Source organism: Mus caroli, chromosome 4, assembly GCF_900094665.2.
Source record: "Mus caroli chromosome 4, CAROLI_EIJ_v1.1, whole genome shotgun sequence".
Taxonomy (NCBI): Eukaryota; Metazoa; Chordata; class Mammalia; order Rodentia; family Muridae; genus Mus; species Mus caroli.
The window spans coordinates 53,096,396-53,117,875 of NC_034573.1; the positions used below are offsets into that span (position 1 = coordinate 53,096,396).

Below are 21,480 nucleotides of genomic sequence, written 5' to 3' on the forward strand. Positions count from 1 at the left end.
CCCAAATTTTCTGGTAAACCTGGGCCTAGCAGGTTTCACGGGGACCCAGGCATTCTTTATACGGCTTTGAAGCGTGTCAGCAGGATTGAGGCCAAAGGCCACAGCAGATGACTGTACTCTGCTGCAGGCTGCAAGCTGTGCTCCAGCTGTGTTCAGCTCGCTTTAAAACTCTTCTTCAGTGGAAACTTAACCATAGCTTATAGTGTTAAACCTGAGAATCTTGAGAAAAGACTGAATCTACTATTCAATTAAAACAAGCTGCATTTTGAGGTTCACCTGGGACTGGCCAGCTGGCTGCTTCACCCTAAGTCAGGATTTGATAGAGTAGCCCCTGCTGGCTCCTTGAAGTCCCTTTTATAGAAGAGAAAAGGTGTTTATAGAAGAGATAAAGGTGGGAGAGTGTTGGCTGTTACACATTGTTAGAAAGATACAATGGAGAGGGAAGGAACAAAGTGTATGCACAGTGTGAATGGACCCGGAGCACTTGACACCAGATCTAAGAATCAGGAACACTTCTTAATTACAGACGGAAACCTTTATTTGCAAGGACTTAACCAAGGACAAACAGGAACTTACTTCTAATCTTCTTAACTGCACGCAGAGCCCTTAACCAACAAGGTCTATTTTTCTTTTCTGGTTTCCCATTACCTTGCAAGTATTATTGTTCCTGTTTTGTTCTCAGAGCTGTTAAGGTTTTTTGTTTGTTTGTTTGTTTTTTAACTAAAAAAATTTAGAAAAAATTTAAGCTTTTTGACTCTTGTAATAGCATTTACCTTAAGAAACAATTCATTATGGAAAGATAAAACATCTTCTTTCATTAAATTTTTATTATCTTTAGTCTGAGGTGCTTTTTCTTTCTGTTTTTTTTTTCCTCTCTCTCTCTCTTTTTTCTTTTTTTAGGCATTTTAAGCTAGTTTAGTTAAAAAACCAAGAAATAAGCACTCACATTAGCAGAGGTTTTCACAATCAGAATCATTAATTTTACTGTCTTCCTCCTCCACGTCTTGTCTCTTTGGAAGATCTTCAGGGGTCCATAAAAGGTGGAGCTGCTGTCTCCTGTGTCAAGATGCTCTTCAGTGCCCTCTTTAGCACTTGTTAAAGGACCTGCCTAGGGCTGGTTTCTTCATCTTATTGTGTGTATGTGTAGGCGTGCATTTAAACTGGTTAGAAAGCTTTAGTTAGCATATAGAGGGATACACACATCTCCTCCAGGTGCTGCACTCCAGGGTCTGTATGCACAGCCTCATCCCACAGGCAGCCAGTGCACTGCACTGTGGTACTGTGCAGTATGATGACCACTCAGCAAGAGGAAGTTTCCCTTTGCGCATCCTGTTAACACAACCTGTTATTGGCTAAAGGTTGACATGTGAAACCTGAATGTGTTAAAAACAATAGCCCAGTCTGGCATGTCTATTGAAAGTATATTGGGTCCTGATTTTGTTGGTGCTATCTTAGGAAGTATAGATTTTCTTGAACTTTCTTGTGATAACAATTCTTTCATTCTTGTCTGTTTAATCTGACATCTTTTCTGCTTTTGGTACTTTATTCAGAAAGTCCTTCCCTACCTTGAGATCAGATAGATAGTTAGGTGATATGGTGCGTCTCAGTGACAGAGCTGGCATAGATCCCAGGCATTTGCAATGATTAAAAAAAAATTTTTTTTAAATAGTTGTCTGGGGCTGGAGAGATGGCTCAGCAGTTCAGAGCAGTTGTTGCTCTTGCAGAATAGGATGCACTTCTCAGCACCCACATGGTGGCTCACAACCAGTCATAAGTCAGCCTTCAGAGGATCCTGTGCTGCCGTCTGCATACATGCATGCAGCCAAAACACACACTTTTAAAAATAGAATGAAGTAATTTTTAGTTACCTGTTAGTTCCTCTGCTTCTTCTGTGTCCCCCTTTCCTTCGCTCTCTTTTGACATTTAAAACTCTAAGGTAGAATATATTGGGGGGTAAGAGTTGATGTCATTTTCTGCAAGGTTCTAGAATAATTTATTGAATAGTTCCCATTTCCAGTGATTTAATGTATCACATTTTTGTTTACAATTGAGTCTGTTTCTAGTTTTTACTTTCATTGTTTTCTGTGTATTTTTTTCTTACAATTTTACCTTATGATTTTGTTATGAAGCAAAATAGGTTCAGAAAGAAGTGCAGTAGTCTCAATTGTTCACTGTCCTTTTTGAAAAATTACTATTGTAAAATTGAGTTTAATGAGCTTCAAAAATTAATAAAGGTGTATGTTGTTTCCTGTTATTTGGTTCATGATGACACAATAATTAATGGTTTCTTTTGTCAGAAATAGAAACTGAGTTAAACTGGAGGAAAAAATTAATTGCCTTATAGATCTTCAGGCAAGCGTTACTCCAGGGTACAGATGCCATCTTGTTTCTGCTGTCTCCAACCTGGGCTTCCTCAGGACAGATGTGCTTCATCTCCACCTCCTATTCTAAGTGTGAAGTTAGTTGTGCTCGCTGCTGTCATGTCTGTTAGCTGATAGATAGAACCCATGTCACACCAGATATACTAACCCCTGATCCAGTCTTAGGAGCATCAGGCCTCTACCCTAGGAATAATATTAAGTTCAGTCCTTGGTTAGCCACATAGCTAGAGAGAGGAGTCAGAACAAAATTTCCAGGACAAGAATGTTCTTGGAAGTTCTGTACTTGAGATGGGCACAGACAGAGCTACCTACTACTGTTATGTGCAGTGAGTGTAAGATGTTTATATGGGAAGAAAAGGTTACTCCTTTAGAGACATACCGACATGCACTTGAACAGTGTGCTAAAGGATAGGAATATGTAAAATGTGTACACTTACTTATGAGTGCGCATACTTGCAAGTACATATACATGTATGTTGCTTCTATTGCCATATTCCTCCAAGATGTGTGTGTGTCTTCCAGGAAAGTTCTGTTTACCCTTTTTTAATATTTATTACCGGAAAGCGTGAGACAGAAGTGTTGAAAGATATGAGAGACCATCAACAAATTCAAGTCTTTTTACCATCCTCTTCCCTGTGAAAAAGTTCTTGTCTGAGAACTGTGTAGCAGGCAGCCTGGCTGTATAGAATTTAGAATAAGATATTTTTAAATTGATGCCTCCTGATGGCTAGCAACCACATTTACAAATTAACAACAATGCCTTTATAAAAACCAAATGCAAAATTGTAAGGTGAGGCACTGAGGAGAGGGCCTGAGCTCTGATAACACTGAGTCACCTAGTACTTCCTGCTAGCATTGGTGTTTTTTGTGTCCTTAGAGCATTCTGCTCCCTTGTTCGCTCACTCAGGCACTCCTTAGGAAGGGAAGCTGATTCTGATTGTAGCCTGAACTGTTGCTTTCTTTCCCCTTTTTATCTCCAGGTCATGCCCATTCCTTGTCCACAGGTTAGGTGTTACATTATATCCCCCAAGAGATTTACAGAAATCATTTTACTTTTCTGAGAAACCTTTTTAAAAGGAGCTAGACTTGAACATAAAGAGTATCTTATATATCAGGAGCAAGAAAGCCGTGTGTCTTAGTTTCCCCCACTAAGCATTTGCATTTAACAATTTTCAAGGGGCTGGTGAGATGGCTCAGTGGGTAAGAGCACCCGACTGCTCTTCCGAAGGTCCAGAGTTCAAATCCCAGCAACCACATGGTGGCTCACAACCATCTGTAACGAGATCTGGCACCCTCTTCTGGAGTGTCTGAAGACAGCTACAGTGTACTTACANATAATAAATAAATCTTTAAAAAAAAAAAAACAATTTTCAAAATCAGCTAGCTATGTGATATGACAAAAACTTGTGCTGGGCTGGTGAAGAATCAAAGATGAATGTCAAATTCCCTGTCCATGGGGATACCATTATTTAAAGGGGGCAGACAGACCACCTATTTCCAGTGCATAAGTTGTAGTGAAATACATATGTGGGGCAGTTGATTCAGCCTCGAAGAACACATGGAAGAGCATTGCAAAGAGACCGTGAACAGAGAGGATGTCCACAGTCCTTGTGGACACATGAAGAGTATTGAAGAAGGCAAGGAGTTGAGTGTGGCTTGAGAACAAATTCAAGGGAGATGGCAGGCTTGTGCTGAGAGACAAGCTGGAGTCAGGTGTGAAAGCTGTGTGTATGATGTCATAGTGCCTAAACAGGTCATTGTCTTAAGAAGAACATGATTTATAGGTGTTGGTGACCCAGGTAAGAGTGGCTGCTCACATACAGCAGGCTGAAGGCATTTGGCTCTGGGGATCCTTGGTAACTACACACCCCCTGCTTAAAGGCACATCTCCAGGACACAGAAATCTTCAATAAGCCATGTGTGCAGTTCCCTATGTGGACGAGGTTCTAAGGCATGCTACAGCCATTCATTCACCTGCTAATTAAGCAAATGCCCACTGTGAGGCTTGGGAGGCCACATTCAGGTATTCAGGTTGGATGACACTTACAGCAGTGAGAACGACCTCTCCCAGTCCTGCCCTCTCAGAATAACCTGGGTTGTTCTGAGCTTGCTCGGTGGCTCTGCTTGTGATCCCAGCAAGGCTGAATTTAGCATGATGGCTAGCTTCAACACAGTGTGGACTACTTGTCAAACCCCAGAGTCTTAATCAGGGTTTCTATTCCTGTACAAAACATGACCAAGATGCAAGATGGGGAGGAAAGGGTTTATTCAACTTACATTTCCAAATTGCTGTTCATCAGCAAAGGAAGTCAGGACTGGAACTCAAGCAGGTCAGGGAGCAGGAGCTGATGCAGAGGTCATGGAGGGATGTTTCTTACTGGCTTGCTTCCCCTGGCTTGCTCAGCCTGCTCTCTTATAGAACCCAAGACTACCATCCCAGGGATGGCACTATGCACAATGGGCTCTCCCCTTTGATCACTATTTGAGAAAATGCCTTACAGCTGGATCTCAAGGAGGCATTTCCTCAACTGAAGCTCCTTTCTCTGTGATAACTCCAGCTTGTGTCAAGTTGATACACAAAGCCAGCTAATACACCCAGTCTCAAAAAAATTTAAAAAAAAAATTAAAAGAACAAACTTGGTTTCAAATAATTGCTAAAGCATGATATTGTTAATTGAATTGAATGACTTTGTAAGACTAAATTGGTTGCCTTTAGATAACACATTTATTAGGACTGTTTTAGGGTGATTTATGACTAAGAGGGAGTGGCTGGATTCGAAATTGAGCTGCTGTGATAAATGAAAGCCAAGGCTTTCTTAGCCCGTTCTTTATTCAGGACACTTTCTCCTCGGCTACAGATGAGCCTGGTTATGTTACAATTGTAAATTTATTTTTGCAGACAACTGGTAACCTGGCTCTAAAATTTAAAAATACTATCATTTACTGTGTAGCCCTGGATAGCCTGGAACTCAAGAAAACCTTCTGCCTTTGCCTCCAAGTATTGGACATGCAATACCATGCTCCACAGGGGCTGTAATTCTTAAGTCAAAGCAACATGGGTTGAAATGAGTCTTTTTGGTGTTTGTAACTGTATTGTTAATGCAGTAGAAAGCTATTTCAATTTTTTTCAAATATTTTATTTCATGCATATGAGTGTTTTGCCCAGATACATCTCTATGTACTACATGTGTGCCTGGTGCCCAGGGAGGCCAGAATAGGGTATCAGTGCCCATGGAACTGGAGTTACATGGTTGTGACTCATCGTTGTGGGTGTTAGGAATCCAACCCAAGTCCTTTAAAAGAGTGGCCACTGCTTTTAACTGCTGAGCTATCTCTCTAGCTCTTAAAAAGCAACTTTTAGTATTGCAATTTACAGACTATATCTACTATTTTATAGTTTTAAAGCCTTCTTTTACCGGATCTCACTATGTAGCTCTTGGCTATCCTGTAACATACTATGTAGATCAGGATGCAGAGGTCTGCCTGCGTCTGCCTCCCGATGGCATTCTCTACCTCACCCAGCTTTTAACTGGCTTATTTATGGTAGTTACTTCTGAAAAATGAGAACTAAGAGCCGGGCATGGTGGCACACGCCTTTAATCCCAGCACTCGGGAGGCAGAGGCAGGCGGATTTCTGAGTTCGAGGCCAGCCTGGTCTACAAAGTGAGCTCCAGGACAGCCAGGGCTACACAGAGAAACCCTGTCTCGAAAAANCAAAAAAAAAAAAAAAAAAAAATGAGAACTAAGGACAGACTTTTGAGCAAAAATCAGGTGGAAACATTTCTCTACTTTTATTCTTTACAATGTATTTCTTCTTAAATTTGAAGTAAGAGTTTTTAAATGACAAAAAAAAAAAAAGAAAGAAAGTGATACTTTGTTTCTGTTTCTTAGGCTTTTCCCAGCTTCTCTGAACGCAGACAGCTTAGCCAGAGCATACCTAGCTCAGGGACACAAATTCAAAGGCTGAGGATAATCAACACAGCTGTAAATGATTTTTATGCAGAATGATTGATTCAGTGGTAGCCGGAAGCCCACCCTTTCTTCATTTAAATTATTAGTTTCAGAACTGACAAAATTTGAAAGGAATGAAAGGAATTTGTTTGACTGGACCCTGTGAGTCTGCAGGTTGGACAGGACTATGTCTAGAGGTAGCAAGTCAAATGAGTTGTCACGACCAGAGCCAAGTGCAAAGTGCAAACGGACTCAGGTAACACTGGAGGGAGAGAACCACTCTCAAGCCCCACTATAAAAGACTTAGACCTGTATAACTGATAAGTTCTGGAAATGAGGAGTTGGTAAGCAGCCTTGCAGCCTTTGCAAGCAGTCAATCCGTGTACATAAAATTGACCCATCTAGGTCCACTGATGGTTTCTAATATAGTCCCAGAACTGTGCCTCTCTCATCACTGGCTAGTGTTCGTGAACTCCATTCCGCTTGCTTCCCCAACACTTTCCCCACACACTTCCCCCTCCCCCCACACACACACTTTTACATTCAATCCCTAAGTTTTATTTAGGCTCTTTTGATTTTTTTTTAAATGTTATTCTTTAAGAATTTCATCTATGTGTGTGAGCTGTTATTTTTTATTTTATGTATATGGGTATTTGTATATATGTCTTTGCATCCATGGAGGCCAGAGGAGTGTATCAGATCCCCCTGGAACAGGATTTATGAATGAATGTTGTGGGCTACCACAGGGGTGCTGGGAATCGAGCCTGGGTGAGTGCTCTGGAAGATCAGCCAGTGGTTTTAATCACTGAGCCATCTTTCCAGCCCTACAATGTATATTTTATTCACACGCACAAACACACACACACATGCACGCACACCTGCACTCGAGTCTGGGACAATCCACTGCTTGTTTCCGCCTTTATCTCTTAGTGGAAACGTCTCAGTTGTGAACACTCAGCTTCAGGTTTTTATGTGGATGATGTTTCCAGTTTTCTCGGCATGGGCCTTAGGGCTGAGCTTGGCAGATCACACAGGAATTACCTCTGTGTTGCCCCCGTGAGGACTGCTGAAGGGTTTCTGTAACTGCTGGTGCCACTTCATTCCCATCAGCATATGTGACTCTGACTTCTAGATCCTTGCCAGCATATGGTGCATTTTGCCTTTAGGTATAACTGAGTCAAAGCTGGATGTGAAGTGCTGTACCTCACTGTGGTTTGAGTTTACGCTTCTGTAGTGAGTGGTGATCATGAGCATATTTTCATCCTGTGCCCATATTTAATACGATAATTTAAAAACATTAGAAGCATCCATGTGTTTCTCACTAGGCTCAGCGGTGACTAGTAAATCTTGCTATTTGGGTGTGATTATGTATGTACAAGTCAGTAAACCATTATTCACCTCTTTCTTCATCTAAAGTGATTTACAGGAACAAAGTTGTTGATTTCTTTATAAAAGTACATATAGCTCAGAATAATTGAAGAATAATAAAATATAAGTACAAAATAATGCTGAAGTAGCAAATCAGTGTCTTTGAGCATACAGCACTGTCTACAATAGTCACACCATGATCTATCTGTTGTAGTACCCGAAGAAAGTATTAGATTTGCCACTTTTTACTTATTCTAAGAATTCGCCTTCGTTGGTTCTTAATATATTGGATGATAATATATTAGCTGAGAGTTAAAGTAAACTTACAGAACTCACTTTGATGACTAAATTTCATTCAAGAAGAAAAAGATGACTATATAAAAATAATAACAGCTGTTGTTTCTATGAGTCTGACTGAGCTTTGATTCAAAGCACACAGTTATGTCTTTTTTGAAGACAGTGTCTGGAATCTTTATTTTCCAGATCATTGTAGTCTTGAGTATGTAGTGTTCACTCTTACAGGAAGGAGTCATGTCATTGTCAAAGGCCTTATTTTCTCTTTTCTCTTTTCTCATATGTATAACTGGGTGGTAGAATACTGATCTACATAGGAAAATGTTTTTTATTTTGCAGTGAGGTTTTCTAGAATGTGCTCTATTGTCATCATTGACCCACTTAGAGAAATTAGCATCTTCCTCTGTCCATTAGGTTATTGCTTCTTGGGTGGAATTTAATGAATATTAATAACTCAATTCAGAAGGAGGTAATTTATTAGAGTTTTACACATTTCCATTTTTATGTTATTTGTTTTCCTTGTGCTTTATGTACCATACGTCTTTTACTTCAGGTTGATTAATAGCTGCTTTTTGTTTTTTTGCATTATTATGCATTTTCTATATAAGATGTCTTCATATTTTTATTTGTACTGACTAAAATATGCAGTCATAAAATGAAGTGTAAAGGGAAGAGAAGAAGTGGTTCCTAATCAGAAGTTTCTGGTGACTTGTGTAGCAGATATCACGATTCATTTCATGCCCATCAAATGATGCCTTATGTTATGTTTGGTCTCAGTTGTTGAAGCCAGAGAAATTGGACAAGCTCATGACAGGTACCGTCATAGTCTTCAATTCTGTTGTATTAATGAACAGGGCTGACTCTTGGATGCTTTGAGATGGGTTGCCCCATGTAGCCCTAGCTGTACTGGAACTTACTATGCAGACCAGGCGAGCATTGAACTTAAAGTCCTCCTGCCTTTGCCTCCCAAGTGTCATGCACCTGACAGAACAATGCTTACCCAACCCCTTTTCAGGATGTGGGTCGTTGCTGGTTAGCTCATTGACCAGGGAGTGTAAGATACCAGCAGCAAGGGCCAACACTGCTGAGGTGCTCATTATCTCCAATGCCTTTTCAAAATTACCTAATTCAGCTCTTACAATGCTGTGATAATGGAATGATACAAACCCCACTTTACAGATGAAGAGACCAAGCCACAGGAAGATGGAAGTTACTGAAGTTCACACTAATAACCAGGTGGGAGGTGTACAGTTCTGACTCTGGCAGTCTGGTGCCCGAGCTCACACTCTTGAGGAAGGTGATGATTGTCCTGCGTCTTAGCAGCCTCCTTACTTGAAAAGCAGTGTTCTACACCTAGACTATCATCTTCTCTGTTTGAGTCCTCCAAACACCTTACTGCCAAAGCTCCTCTTTCTCTCCTACTTCTAGTCTCCAACTGCTCTGGCTGTCCTCACAGAAGGGATGAATCAGGCTCTGACAGCTGCATTGCACATGTGCAGAGCACTTGAACCTGTGCCTCCCAGGTCGCAACACTGAATGTATGTTGTTGAAAGTTGAACAGACATACAAATAGTAAGATTTCTAGAAAGGAAAAGGACATATGGCCTTCAAGGTGACTCAGCAGGTGAAAGCACTTTGTTAACAGTCCAGATGAGCTGAGTCTAATCTCACACGCTGTAAGGAGAGAACTGACTCCCCCAACACTGTCCTCTGACCTCCACACACACCGTGACACACACCTTTACCAAAAGTAACAGCAAATCACTTTTCTTCATAAGTCTTTTTGTTGTTGTTGTTTTTAAAGGTTTGTTTGTTTTACATATGTGAGAACACTGTCATCAGACACACCAGAAGTGGGCATCAGATCCCATTACAGATGGTTGTGAGCCACCATATGGTTGCTAGGAATTGAACTCAGGACCTCCAGAAGAACAGACAGTGCTCTTAACTACTGAGCCATCTCTCCAGCTCAGTAAATCACTTTTAAAAGAATAGAACATAACTTTCTGTTTCCTTGTGGCTTTATATTTTTCTTAACAGTTTTATGGTATATGTTTGATACTCACTAATTCACGTACATGTTTATCAATGCCTGATCTTCACTTCTTCCATCATGGATGCATCCATGTGAAAATAAAATGCCCCTTACTTCATGACGCTTATACTCTAAGGTTCTGTCACAGATGTTAGCCAGATAATCACACAGATAATAAATGTATGTCACACACATTGTTAGAGATGCTGTGGTAGGAAAGATGTGAAAATCAGTCAGGGTCAGGAGAGGCTTTGGGGAGATCCTGTGGAATGGCCTTTGGCTGTGAGTGAAGGAAGAGACCATGAGAAAGGGAGAGCAGAGGTGTATCCCTGAAGGAGGACTCTGTTGTACAAACTCTTTAAATAGAGACACTCATAACTTACTGAAAGAAGAGGATGTTTGAAAACTTGGACAGACACCACTGTGGGCAGGAGTGAAGACTGGGACTGGTATGGTGGATCAGGGCTTGTGAGAGGAATTTGTGGAGGTTGAACTGCAGAGCAGCCTGGACATTCATGGAATTTAGAAGACTTTTCTGTTTTAACCTCNCCCCCCCCCCCACTCCCCATTTTTTTGTGAATTTCATATCATGCACTCTAATCCCATTCACCTCCCTGTCCCCTTACACAGAGTACCCTTTTGCCCAAACAGCTTTGCTTATAAATGTTCGTTGTAATGAGTCATTGGTCTAGTTCGAGGGCTCTGGCTTCTGCTACACTATTAAAACTGGATCATCACCTGGATTCCTCTGGGATATCCTGTTGTTATCCTGTGCCATCCTGTTGTTGCCCTGTGCCATGGAGATTGTGTAGCTTTGGATCTGTAGGACCTGCCCCTTTATGTTCTCTAGGTGTTCATAGGTGGGGTAGATGTTGGGGTGAGCCAGTTCAAGCCCTGCATCTGGGCCTGGATGGTAGGTGAGTTGGTCAGCCTGCCAGCTCTCCCACACCCACACCACCAGGGTGAGCTCTCCAGGACTGCCTCTGCTAGCTTACCCAGTGCCGCAGCTGGCAAGGGGCAGGGTCAACATCCTGCTCTCTTGCCGTTGGTGCCCACTCTCCTGCACCCTTGCCACCAGAACCAGCTCTACTGCACTGCCCAATGGAAGTGTGGGCTGCTCTCCAAGTCTTGCAGGCTTCTCTTCCCCGCCCGTGGCACCACACAGTATATGAGGGACCGGCTCACGTGTACCCTGGCCATCAGGACCTCCTCTCTTAAGTGCACAGCTCTTGGGCATTAGCTGGTACCAAGTGAAGAAGAGATTTCTCAGTCAATTTTAATTCCAGGAATGTTATCTTAACCAGGCTGTGTTAGCAGCAGATTTCCTCTTGAGTATATGAAAAAGCAGTATTTCCAGAGAAAAACAAATAGGACACAAAAGGAAAACAAAGACTGCAATTAGAACAGAGTGGACTCTATTCTTGGTAATTAAAGGGTAGTATTTGTAATTAAATTTTAGATTCAGGTGTGAGGGTGTGGGTCAAGCCGTAGAACATTTTGCTAGTTATGTGCAACATCTTGGGTTTTTCCTCAGCACTAAAGTGTTGGTTTAGATTTTTAAAACCTACTTTTAATGAGGGTTCTTAAATGGTTTAACCTCCCTTCTAGCCCTTCACCCACCAGAGGTAGTGGAAAAGAAAGGTTATTAGGGTATGGGGGAAGTGGACCTGTTTAGAAATGGTTCTTTGGAGCAATCCAACCTACTTTATTAGGATATCAGCAGTTCAGTTTACCTGAGTCAGCAGCAGTAGCTCAATCCCCTCACACCATTCACAAATCAGCAGCAGCAGCAGGTCGATCCAGAAGAAGCCTCTAGGCTCTACTCTGTGCTGTTTAGAAGCAGTTCCTTGGGGCGATGTTAATCTCCAGTTGTCAGCATGCCAGCAGTCTAGCTCAGTCAGGATAGTAAACATGAATCAGTAGCCTTGGCACAGCCAGGTCTCTGCCAAATGGGCACGAGTCAGCAGGAGCAAACAGGACCAGCAGGCGCGCCAGAAGTTCTCTGTCCTGCCTCTCTCAACAAAGTGAAGATCAGCAAAGACTTGAGACCAACGAAGCGTTGCAAAGCTAGCTGTGTAAGCCCATCATCACTCAGTGTTGAGTCCTATTTATACTGCCTCCAAACATGTGTCCTCCCGCACGTCTTGCCTCAGCAAAACATCACCTGAGTCTGTATCGGCTGACATATCCAGAAGCTTCCCCTTCACTCTGCCAGTCTGCCCAAGTCCCCAGAAGGGGCCAGAAGCTGCCAGAACACCACCAGAAGTGTTTTGGTGATTTCTTTCTATGAGGTCCTGACAAACAACGACCAGTAAGGAATGGCAAGGTGTACAAATACCATTTAGTGTCATCCTCCATCTACTGAATTCTATTTATATTCTTTCTAACATCATGTGTCTTTTCACCTGTGTACCCCAGCAAAACATCATTTGACATAACTGCCTAAAAAAACAAAAAACAAAAAGAACCAACCAAACCAAAAAAAAAAAGTAGAAGTTTCCACTATACTAAAGGAAGGAGAATGTAATTGGAAAATCAAAATGTATCCAGTGACAATCTCTCGGGGAGGGATTTATGGGTAGGGGTTTTGCTTGGAGAGGGGTTATTTTGTTTTGATTTTGTTGTTGTTTTAATCTTTGCTGTGTTTTTTTTTTTTAATTTCCTGGGGGATTTATATTATCCTAAAATCCCTTTTTCATATATGAATAATTGTTCTTAGTTTGTTTCTTTTTAAAGATTTATTTATTTTATTTATATGATTTCACTGTAGCTGTCTTCAGACACTCCAGAAGAGGGCATCAGATCCCATTGCAGATGGTTGTGAGCCACTATGTGGTTGCTGAGAATTGAACTCAGGATCTCTGGAAGAGCAGTCAGTGCTCTTAACCTCTGAGCCATCTCTCCAGCTCATAATTGCTCTTTTAAACCATCTATTTCTTTAAAGTTGAGCTACTTAGAAATTAAAAGTTAGGTATGCACAGCAAAGTCAAGGGTGTGACAACTCACTGAGGTGAGGTTTGGTGCTGTCAAGGCTGAATTCCTGAACTCTGAGAAAACTAATTTTTACTCTGGGAAATTATTTACTATTGAATTTCTCAATGTTTCTTTTAGGGATCATGTTAAAAGCACTGGAAAAACATGTATGGGTTGATTGAAAATGCCTGTGTAAGATACTCTGTGCTGTATAGTTAAATCAGTAAAGAAGGAACTGTAAAAGGACTAGAGGGGTGAGGGTACAGCTGCCGCTTCATTAGTGAATCTGTGGGAAATGTAAATGTTGACTCTGTAATGAATTGATGTGCCTTCAGCCCCGCCTCCAGTCAAAGAAAGTAAGAGTGAAAAGCAAGATTGTTTCTGGGAATTGTATATACTAAGCTGTATTTCAAAGTCTGTTGGCAGCAGCGCACTGTATAGTTTATGTATTACACCAGTGGCAGATATTCAGACACATTAGAAGGTACTCTTGATTCAGTGCCTGGCAGTGTAATAAAAAGGGGGTGATGTTAGGGGTGTTCTATGGTCTCTAATAAGCAATATCTCAACGGGCCCTGTCAGATTCTATGAAAACTCCACAAGATGATGTATTATGTTAATTACCGTCCTATGGCTTTCATGCTGTTAAGCCTACAAATGCAGCTACATTTTGAAGTTGATTTAAGAATATATTTCAGCCAGGATGAAAGCACTCCTTATTGTGATTAATGTCATACAATATTTATTCTCTTGTTCTCCTTTTGCCTTTGCTTTGGAATGCTTAATTTCTTTCCATGAAGTAGGAATTAACCTTGAGATTTAAGCTTTTTCTAGTTTATTTTTAAACCTATCAGATGACCCCCCTTTTGGCTTTTAGTGTCTTATTTTGTTAATTTTAAAGGCCAGCATTTTCAAGAGAGAATTTACCGTTGTACTGATGTGTAATTCTATACTGAACTCCTTCAGTCACCATACTGTTGCTCGTAGTGACACCATAGACCTGGCATGGATATGGTCTCCAAAAAGCTGTTTGAGATACAAACTTCAGTTTACAACTGCCCATAACAAAGTATTTTCTTACACATGAAGGACTTATAAAGGTTTGGGGAAATTAGCAAATGTGCTGAGAACAAGCATCAACAATGGGACTCTGTTGAGACAGAAAGACTGTTGGGTGTTTTGGTGGTGCTCAAACCAAGGACCCATGCTTGGCAAGTTCTCGCTCTGTCATTGAGCTTCATTGGCAGCTGGGCTAGGGAGATGTGGGCTCAGGGGGTTGGAACACATTTTCTAAGCAGTGATGCGTTTAAAGGACAGAAGATACATGTGTGCCCAGTACTGAGCTAAGTAGTATACTTTGCTATCTTACTCGACTTCCATACAACTGTTTTAAGAGGTACAATTATAAACACTTAGGTTTGAAAACAGACATGATTTTATATAGCTCAAGCATTGCTTCTAAGATTTGGAAAGGATATTATGTTGGCAAAGATCTATTAACTATTGGCCACACTACCTATGTCAGATCAGCTGGGCCAAGTAGATTAAGATTTTAAAATGGCCTTGCAATTAGGTAAGCAGTGTTAATAACTTAGTGAATCCAGGGGCTGGAAAGATGACTCAGTGGTTAAGGGTGTTTACTGTTCTTGCAGAGTTCAGTTCTCAGCACCCATATTATGGTTCATAACTGCCTGTAACTCCAGTTCTGAAGGACCCAATCCCTTCTTCTGTCCTCCATAGTCACATACACAACATATACAACAAGCAAGCCTTATAGTGGGAATTTTTTCTACCCACCTGCAGTATGAATAATGACATGAGACTTCCATTATAGTTTTAACCTTAGGCTTTTGCTGGGGCAGTCTCTCAGCTTAAATTTAAGCTGAAAGATCCGCCCGGTGGCTAGCTCTATAGACCTCTCCACTCCCCACTGGCCCGGTTTGTTCCCCCGTGAGTCTGCTGTCATTTCTCCCTCTTCTGCATTCCGCTCTCTGGATCACTTCTTTGCCGGGAAGTTCTGCCCCTACTTCCTGCCCAGCTATTGGCCAGCAGCTCTTTGTTTATAACCAGTCAGCAGCAACACAACCTCTGATACCATCTCTAGATTACCTTTAGGCAGATGAGAAAGAAAGACCATTTACAAAATAGAAAACTCAGTGGCTGGCCAGAGAAATGACATTACCACCATCCTGCCTTCACTTGGGTCTCTGCCAGTACAGAATTAACTATTGAAAATACAGAGACATGCCTTTATACAAAGGGTTTTTTTTTTTTTTTTTTTTTTTTAAGTCACTCCAACAAACCCCCCTAGTGATTAGCAAGTGCCTGGGAAGTGAAACTCTTTGACTATAAACCCTGCTCTGCAGGTAATGTATCTGAGCCAGAGCTTGGCCGTGGACTTCCTGGGAAGAGGAAGAGACCTTTCCAGGCACTCAGACTGTGCACTAATGGGCCACACCTGTGTTAGAGCCATCCCGGGACTTGTTTAAAATGCAGACTCCTGTACCCTGATAGCCATAAATTAATTCCATGCTGTGATCTCACCCCTACCAGTACAGCTTTGTGGTCTGATTTAGTTTATAGAGAGTGAGCTAGTGGCACAGGTAGGAAGGAAACAGGCCTTTCTTTTGCGCTTGACACCCCTTGTGTTGATTTAGTAAATAGTATGACATTTTGTGGTCTCTTTATTTTCCTACATTTCTGCTGAGGATATTCTCCAGAGGCTACGTAATCACGTGGTGTACCCATCAGGATTATAAGCCGGTGATGGATGCCATCGAGTGAATTTTGCTTCAGTAAAAGAAACTACCAAAAATCACACTGGATGACCTGCACTGTTCCTAGTCTTATGTTCTTGGAGAGTGTGGGTGCGTGGGTATTAAATGTGCTTTACTGCAGTCGGGGATAATTTACTGCTCAGATGCCTACAGTAGCAGAGACACCGGCTTCACTTAGTGATGTTAACAGTCCTAGAAAATAGCCTAGTTTTAAAGTTCTATCAGAAGGCAGAAAGCGAGCAAGGAACGGGCTTAAGAGAGAAGAAAGGCAGTGACTTTTTAATGTGTTTTATGGCAGTTGTAAAATTTTCACAATTTACTATTTTTAAGGCAAACGTAGCTTGGTGTTATAGATATTATGAGCTGCTGCTACTTTCAAAAATGAAGCATAAATGTTGCCAAGTAAGTTTTTATGGCCACTAACAAAGTTTAGGTTGCCTGTTTCCTGAGATTGTCAAACAGGAATCTTATTTCTCCAACATAGAAAATCATAAGAAATTTGTTTCTCTCAAATAAGATATGTCTATGAAGAAGTAAGTACTCAACATTATCAGTCATTACATTATCATGGCAAAGATCAGAAAAGGAAGAGGGAGCTGTCATCTGCTTTTATAGATACATATATTGTGATTCAGACTTTTGTTAAACCATTATTTGTTTTCTTATCCTAGTAAGATGAAGATGCTATCTTCATCTTGTAGCAGTTTGTGTTGTTTTGAGGCAGGTTTGTTTTGTGTGTCTGTCTGAGATGGTTTTACTATGAAGCCTAGGCTAGCCTTAAACTCACAATACTGGCCTCAGGTTCTGAAGGGCTAGGTTTGTTCCACCATGCCCAGCATGCAGTTTGTTGTGATGGCTGGTAATTCTAATTTCCTAGGGAAATATTCCTGAGGAAAACTACTAAGGTCTCTTATGTCATCTCATATCATCATTATAGACAGTCAACCCCACCAACCCTGACCCCAGCTGACTGTTAACAGTCTTAAAAATGGATCAGGTGAGGCTTTGAAGTCAGATTGTGATGCCACAAATTAAATTCCTGGCCCGTGCTTTATTCTTAATGCTTTCTAAATGCAGTCAGCACAGTTTCTGAAGTGAACTAAGTAACTACCCAATTATATCAGTAACTGCCCTTTAACCTTAGTGCTGACTCAGCAGCCAGTGCTTACTGGCCACTGTTCCTTCTCCTGCATTTCCGGACTTGGGATAACACGTTGAGGTCTAATGGGTCCCCTGTACTGAGGGAGACAGATATAAAATAATCAACACGTGCCAGGTGACGATAAGTGCTGGAGGCAGCAACGGCAGAGAAGGAAGGAGTGAGGGATAGCAGGGGCAGGGGATGGTTGACCATTTGTTTGTTTGTTTAGAAAGTCCCCTCTGTCAGATTTCTGCCACTTGGGGGTTCTTTGCATTTAGCACTGTCTCTCTGGTCTCCCCACTGGTCTAGCTTTCTCCTGTTCTGACTGTCCCCTCAACAAGAGTCAGCACTTTACACTCATGACCTCATCTTGGCCCTATGCTCCCACAGTTTCTTCAGGGATACCCCAGTGTCCTGTGTTCCTTAATCAAATGGTACCTGACCTTCCAGAGCATCTTTCACTCCCTCCATAGGTGAGAGACAGATGAAGCTCCCTTACAGCCCAAGCTTGACGATCTCAACTCCTATCAGAGCTCCAGCACCTCAGAGCCATGCCTGGCCTATTGAACTAGTTTTCTGTGCATTGTTGATCGCCCTAGCTGTGATATCATCTTCACAGTGTCGGAATTTGTCATTTTACCCACAGAAGTTTTTCAGATGCTCGAAGCTAATGGTATCCGTGAGTGTGGAGTCATTACTGATTCCAACCTCAGCTTCCTGCATATAAATCTGCTCACAGATAGTTTATTTTTCAAATGTAAAATGCATTCTTATTTAATAAGCTCATGGGCTTATTGTTCACTAGTTTATACAGAATTAAGTGAAAGATAAGACAAAATACTCCTTGTTGTACATGAAAACAATAAAAAAGTTAAATATCAGGAATTGTTTGATATCACTGTGCAAATGTATGGCTTTAATAATACAGCGCACAGGGATGCCATAGCTAAGTTTGTGCCTGTTTTAAATTGAATGCAGCAGCAACAGAAGCAAATGTGTCTGGATTTAAATCTAACATAGATCTCCTCAAATTAAATGAGAACATAAGATACTGCACTAATTATGTGTGTTTCCATGTCATCTCCTAACAAGGAAGGGACTAATTGGATTAATGGAGCATGGAGACAGTGAGCTGTGGGGAGCTGGGAAGTGTTCTGGGCGGCTGGCTACATTTGCTGAAAATGCTGGTTTTCTTCACAGCACTTGGGCTAGTGTACTGAAGATTGACTTCCATTACTGTCTCCACACTGGGGGGTAAATCCCCCAAAGCTTGTCATCTAGCCCACTTAGGTTGTGGTCTATTCCTTGGTATGTAGATGAGGCAGCCCAGCTCAGCTGTAGAAAAAGGGAGAGCGTTCTAAGGTTTCTGGCCTGAGAGGAAAGATGAAGCTTTGTAAGAAAGCTCCTTAGATCCTAAGCTACATGCTAGGTCTCTCTACATATAGTGGCTAGGCTGTTAGGCATGCAGGCTGGTGGAAGCAGTAGGAGACATTATTTTCAGCCCTGCATCTTTACATGATTCAAATCTTGAGCTAGGAGCTAGGGATGTGGCTCAGTTGACAGAGTGCTTTTCATATAAGCATGAGGACCTGATCAGGTCCCTAGTACCAGTGTAAAAGGTTAGGTGTGGTACTGTGTGCTTATAATCCCATTCCTGGGGAGGCAGAGACAAGGAGATTCCTGTGACTGGGCCAGCCAGGCTAGCAAATTGGTGAATTCTAAGTTCAGTGAGGGACTCTGGCTCAAAAAATTAAGTGGAAGGGCTGGAGAGCTGGGTGAATGATAAAGGATTGGCTGTGCAAGAATGAATTTGAATCTGCAGAACTAAATCTAGGTCTGATGATCTAGAATCGCAGGCCTTTTGCAGTGAAATGGAAGAAGAGTTCCAGATGCTTGCCGACTAACCAAGTATATGCAGTGGTGAACCGGCTCAAGGTAGAAGGAAAACTGAAAGGTTGTCTGTCCTCTGACCGCTGCATGTGCACCCACACTCGTGCAAGTGAGTATGCACACACATCACACAAGCGTAAGGTGGGGAGCAGTTGAAGATACCCATGGTCAGCCTCTGACCTATACCAGGTACAGTGCACACACCTGCACATACTATACACACATACACAGGTACACACATACAGAGACCAAACACTTGCTTTGATTGGAAGAAAATGATTTTTAGCTGCATGTTCTTGGCTGCCATACCCTGCTTTGTTAACTTTTCTTGGCCTCTGGGGTTTACTGAGATGTTGGATTTATGTGTAGTGGAATGTCACACTGCAGAGAGGATGAAGCGCCTGCAAATGCACAACTATGGGTGACGCTGAACCCAAAAGAAGCCAGGCCCAAGGTTCCGTTCATAGGCATTATAGCAACAGGTCAGCCAGCCAACCAAACTGTGATATTTCAAGTCAGGGGCTAGGGAGCCATGGAAGAAAGAATTCTAATATGGTTCACAGGCTCGCTAGGTTCACAGATATTCAATGTATGTTATATCTAATTTTAAAAAAAGAAAAAAAAATGAAAAAGGAATGGAGTGGAAACTTCTAAGACTGGACACAGACGCATGCTAGTTGCCATTGTTGTTTTGTTTACTATTGGTTTCCCCTGGCCTTACTTGATTTTGTTGTTAGTTGAGAACATGTCGCTTGTACAGGGTTTGAAAACTTATTTCCTGGCTCTCTCCATGCTGAGTGCAGGAGTGTCTTCCCTTGCTGCTGCCTCCTGTGGTGCATTCCAAACTGCTTGAAAAGAGAGGCTACCACAGCTCACTTGGGCTGTTCTCCAGCACATGCAACATTGATTTCTTAAGTAAGCTTGAGACCCAGCAGAAATGAGGGAGAGCGTTTCAAGAAAGACTGGGCTGAGGATGCCTTGAGGAGGTCAGCTGCGTGCAATAACTGAAAACGGGGCTGAGGCAGATGTAGGAGAGCTGCCGACTCCTGCAACACATCAGCCGGGTTCACAGCCATCCTCAGCTGCCCTGCGGCAGCTGCTGGGATTTCTCTGAGTGCGGTGCGCCTGGGTGTGTGCTCACACGGCCTGAAATCATCCCTCATTTTTAAATTAATACCCAAAAGGTTTTCAAATCAAATTTCAACTTCTCTCTTTTTGTAAAATTATTACTTTACAAACTAAAATGAGTGCTTGCCAAGTAGAGTCAGTACCTCTCAGTGGGATTTTGATGGTAGCTATTGAGTACCTGTGGATACACACACACGCTGTACAGGTGTGTAGCAGGTGTAATGGATTCAGGTGACAGGGTATACAGACTCAGTCTCAGAGCCCATATGAACATTGAGGGGCTGAAGGTTTTTCCCTCAAGCTGCCTGTGAATGTTTATTTCCTGGAAAGCCTTTGAAGTTTGAAAACTGCTTTTAGATGTTTGTGTAGCAGCCAAAGTCAACAAGTGCTGGCCTCTGGCTTTCCATCTGAATAGTCCAGGAAACCAGCTGGTGAGTGGTTATACTCAACCCCTGCCTCTTTGTTTTTAATGAAAGGGAAGCAGGCTGGCCGGCTTTGTTAATATATAAGCAATTTCAGCTAAAGATCTAGAGCAGAAGTTCAGGTGTGAGGCATGAAGTCTGTTTGTGTGCTTAAACTTTAGAAATGTGATATCCCAGGTGTGCCTATGTACATAAGAAATTCAGAAATCTGTCTTAGAATTGTCATTTAAGAGACACAGTAATGTATGATAATGTTTTACAAAAAGTAGTTTGTGAAAAAAATCCAGCATATTAAAAACTCCATCATTGGCTATATTAGTTACAAAGTTACACTGAGAAGTCTTGCAATTTAATCTAAAGTTTTCCTTTATAAATATTTTCAATAAACAAAATGCTATTGCTATATACACAAGAGTCCTGAGTTGTTTTTTGTTTTGTTTTGTTTATTTTAAGTTAACTTCCGTGCTTTCCTCTTAAAAATCAATAGGAAAACAAGTTTCATTGCATATCAGTATGGTTTTCTATTGTGTAATTCTGAGTTTTATCCAGACCATGTCTGATACACAGAATAGGTGGGTTTTTTTTTTTTAAAGCCAAATTTTTTTGTTTTGTTTTTAGTTAGTTTGTTTTTCCATGACTCGGTTTCTGTGTGGAGCCCTGGCTATCCTGGAACTATCTGTGTAGACCAGGCTGGCCTCAAACTCAGAGATCCACTTGCCTCTGCCTCCCAAATGCTAGGATTAAAGGCATGGGCCACCACCTGGCTAAAGCAAGTATTTTTATTCGTAAAGTTAAGGTCTCAAGTTTAAATGTTATTGAAATGAAACCACTTAAATAGTGTTTCTTAGACATTTTTAAAAAATGGGCAAAATAGAGTTTCTTATACAGGATATAGGCATAGAATTTGGTTTTTCTGAGTCTGGGTAGGAGTTAAACTTGAGACCCTGCCTGCTGTGGAGCTTCTTAAGGAACAGAAAGAAACTATGGGCCGAGCCTCATCAGGAGCGTAGAGATACTGGGTAAAATGCAGACGCCTGTGCTTGCTGCCAGGTAGTTTGTGTTTGCTGAAGCACCGTAAATGAGTCTGAAGCATAGTAAAGTGTGAGGCCTGCCACCTTGG

General features: G+C 41.6%; 1 protein-coding gene across 3 annotated transcripts in view; it reads left to right on the forward strand.

The window, feature by feature from the left end:
- The window catches only part of Kiaa1958 (KIAA1958 ortholog), a 132,508-nt gene that overhangs the window by 73,650 nt on the left and 37,378 nt on the right, over positions 1-21,480 (forward strand). The gene's annotated exons all lie outside the window — the stretch shown is intronic.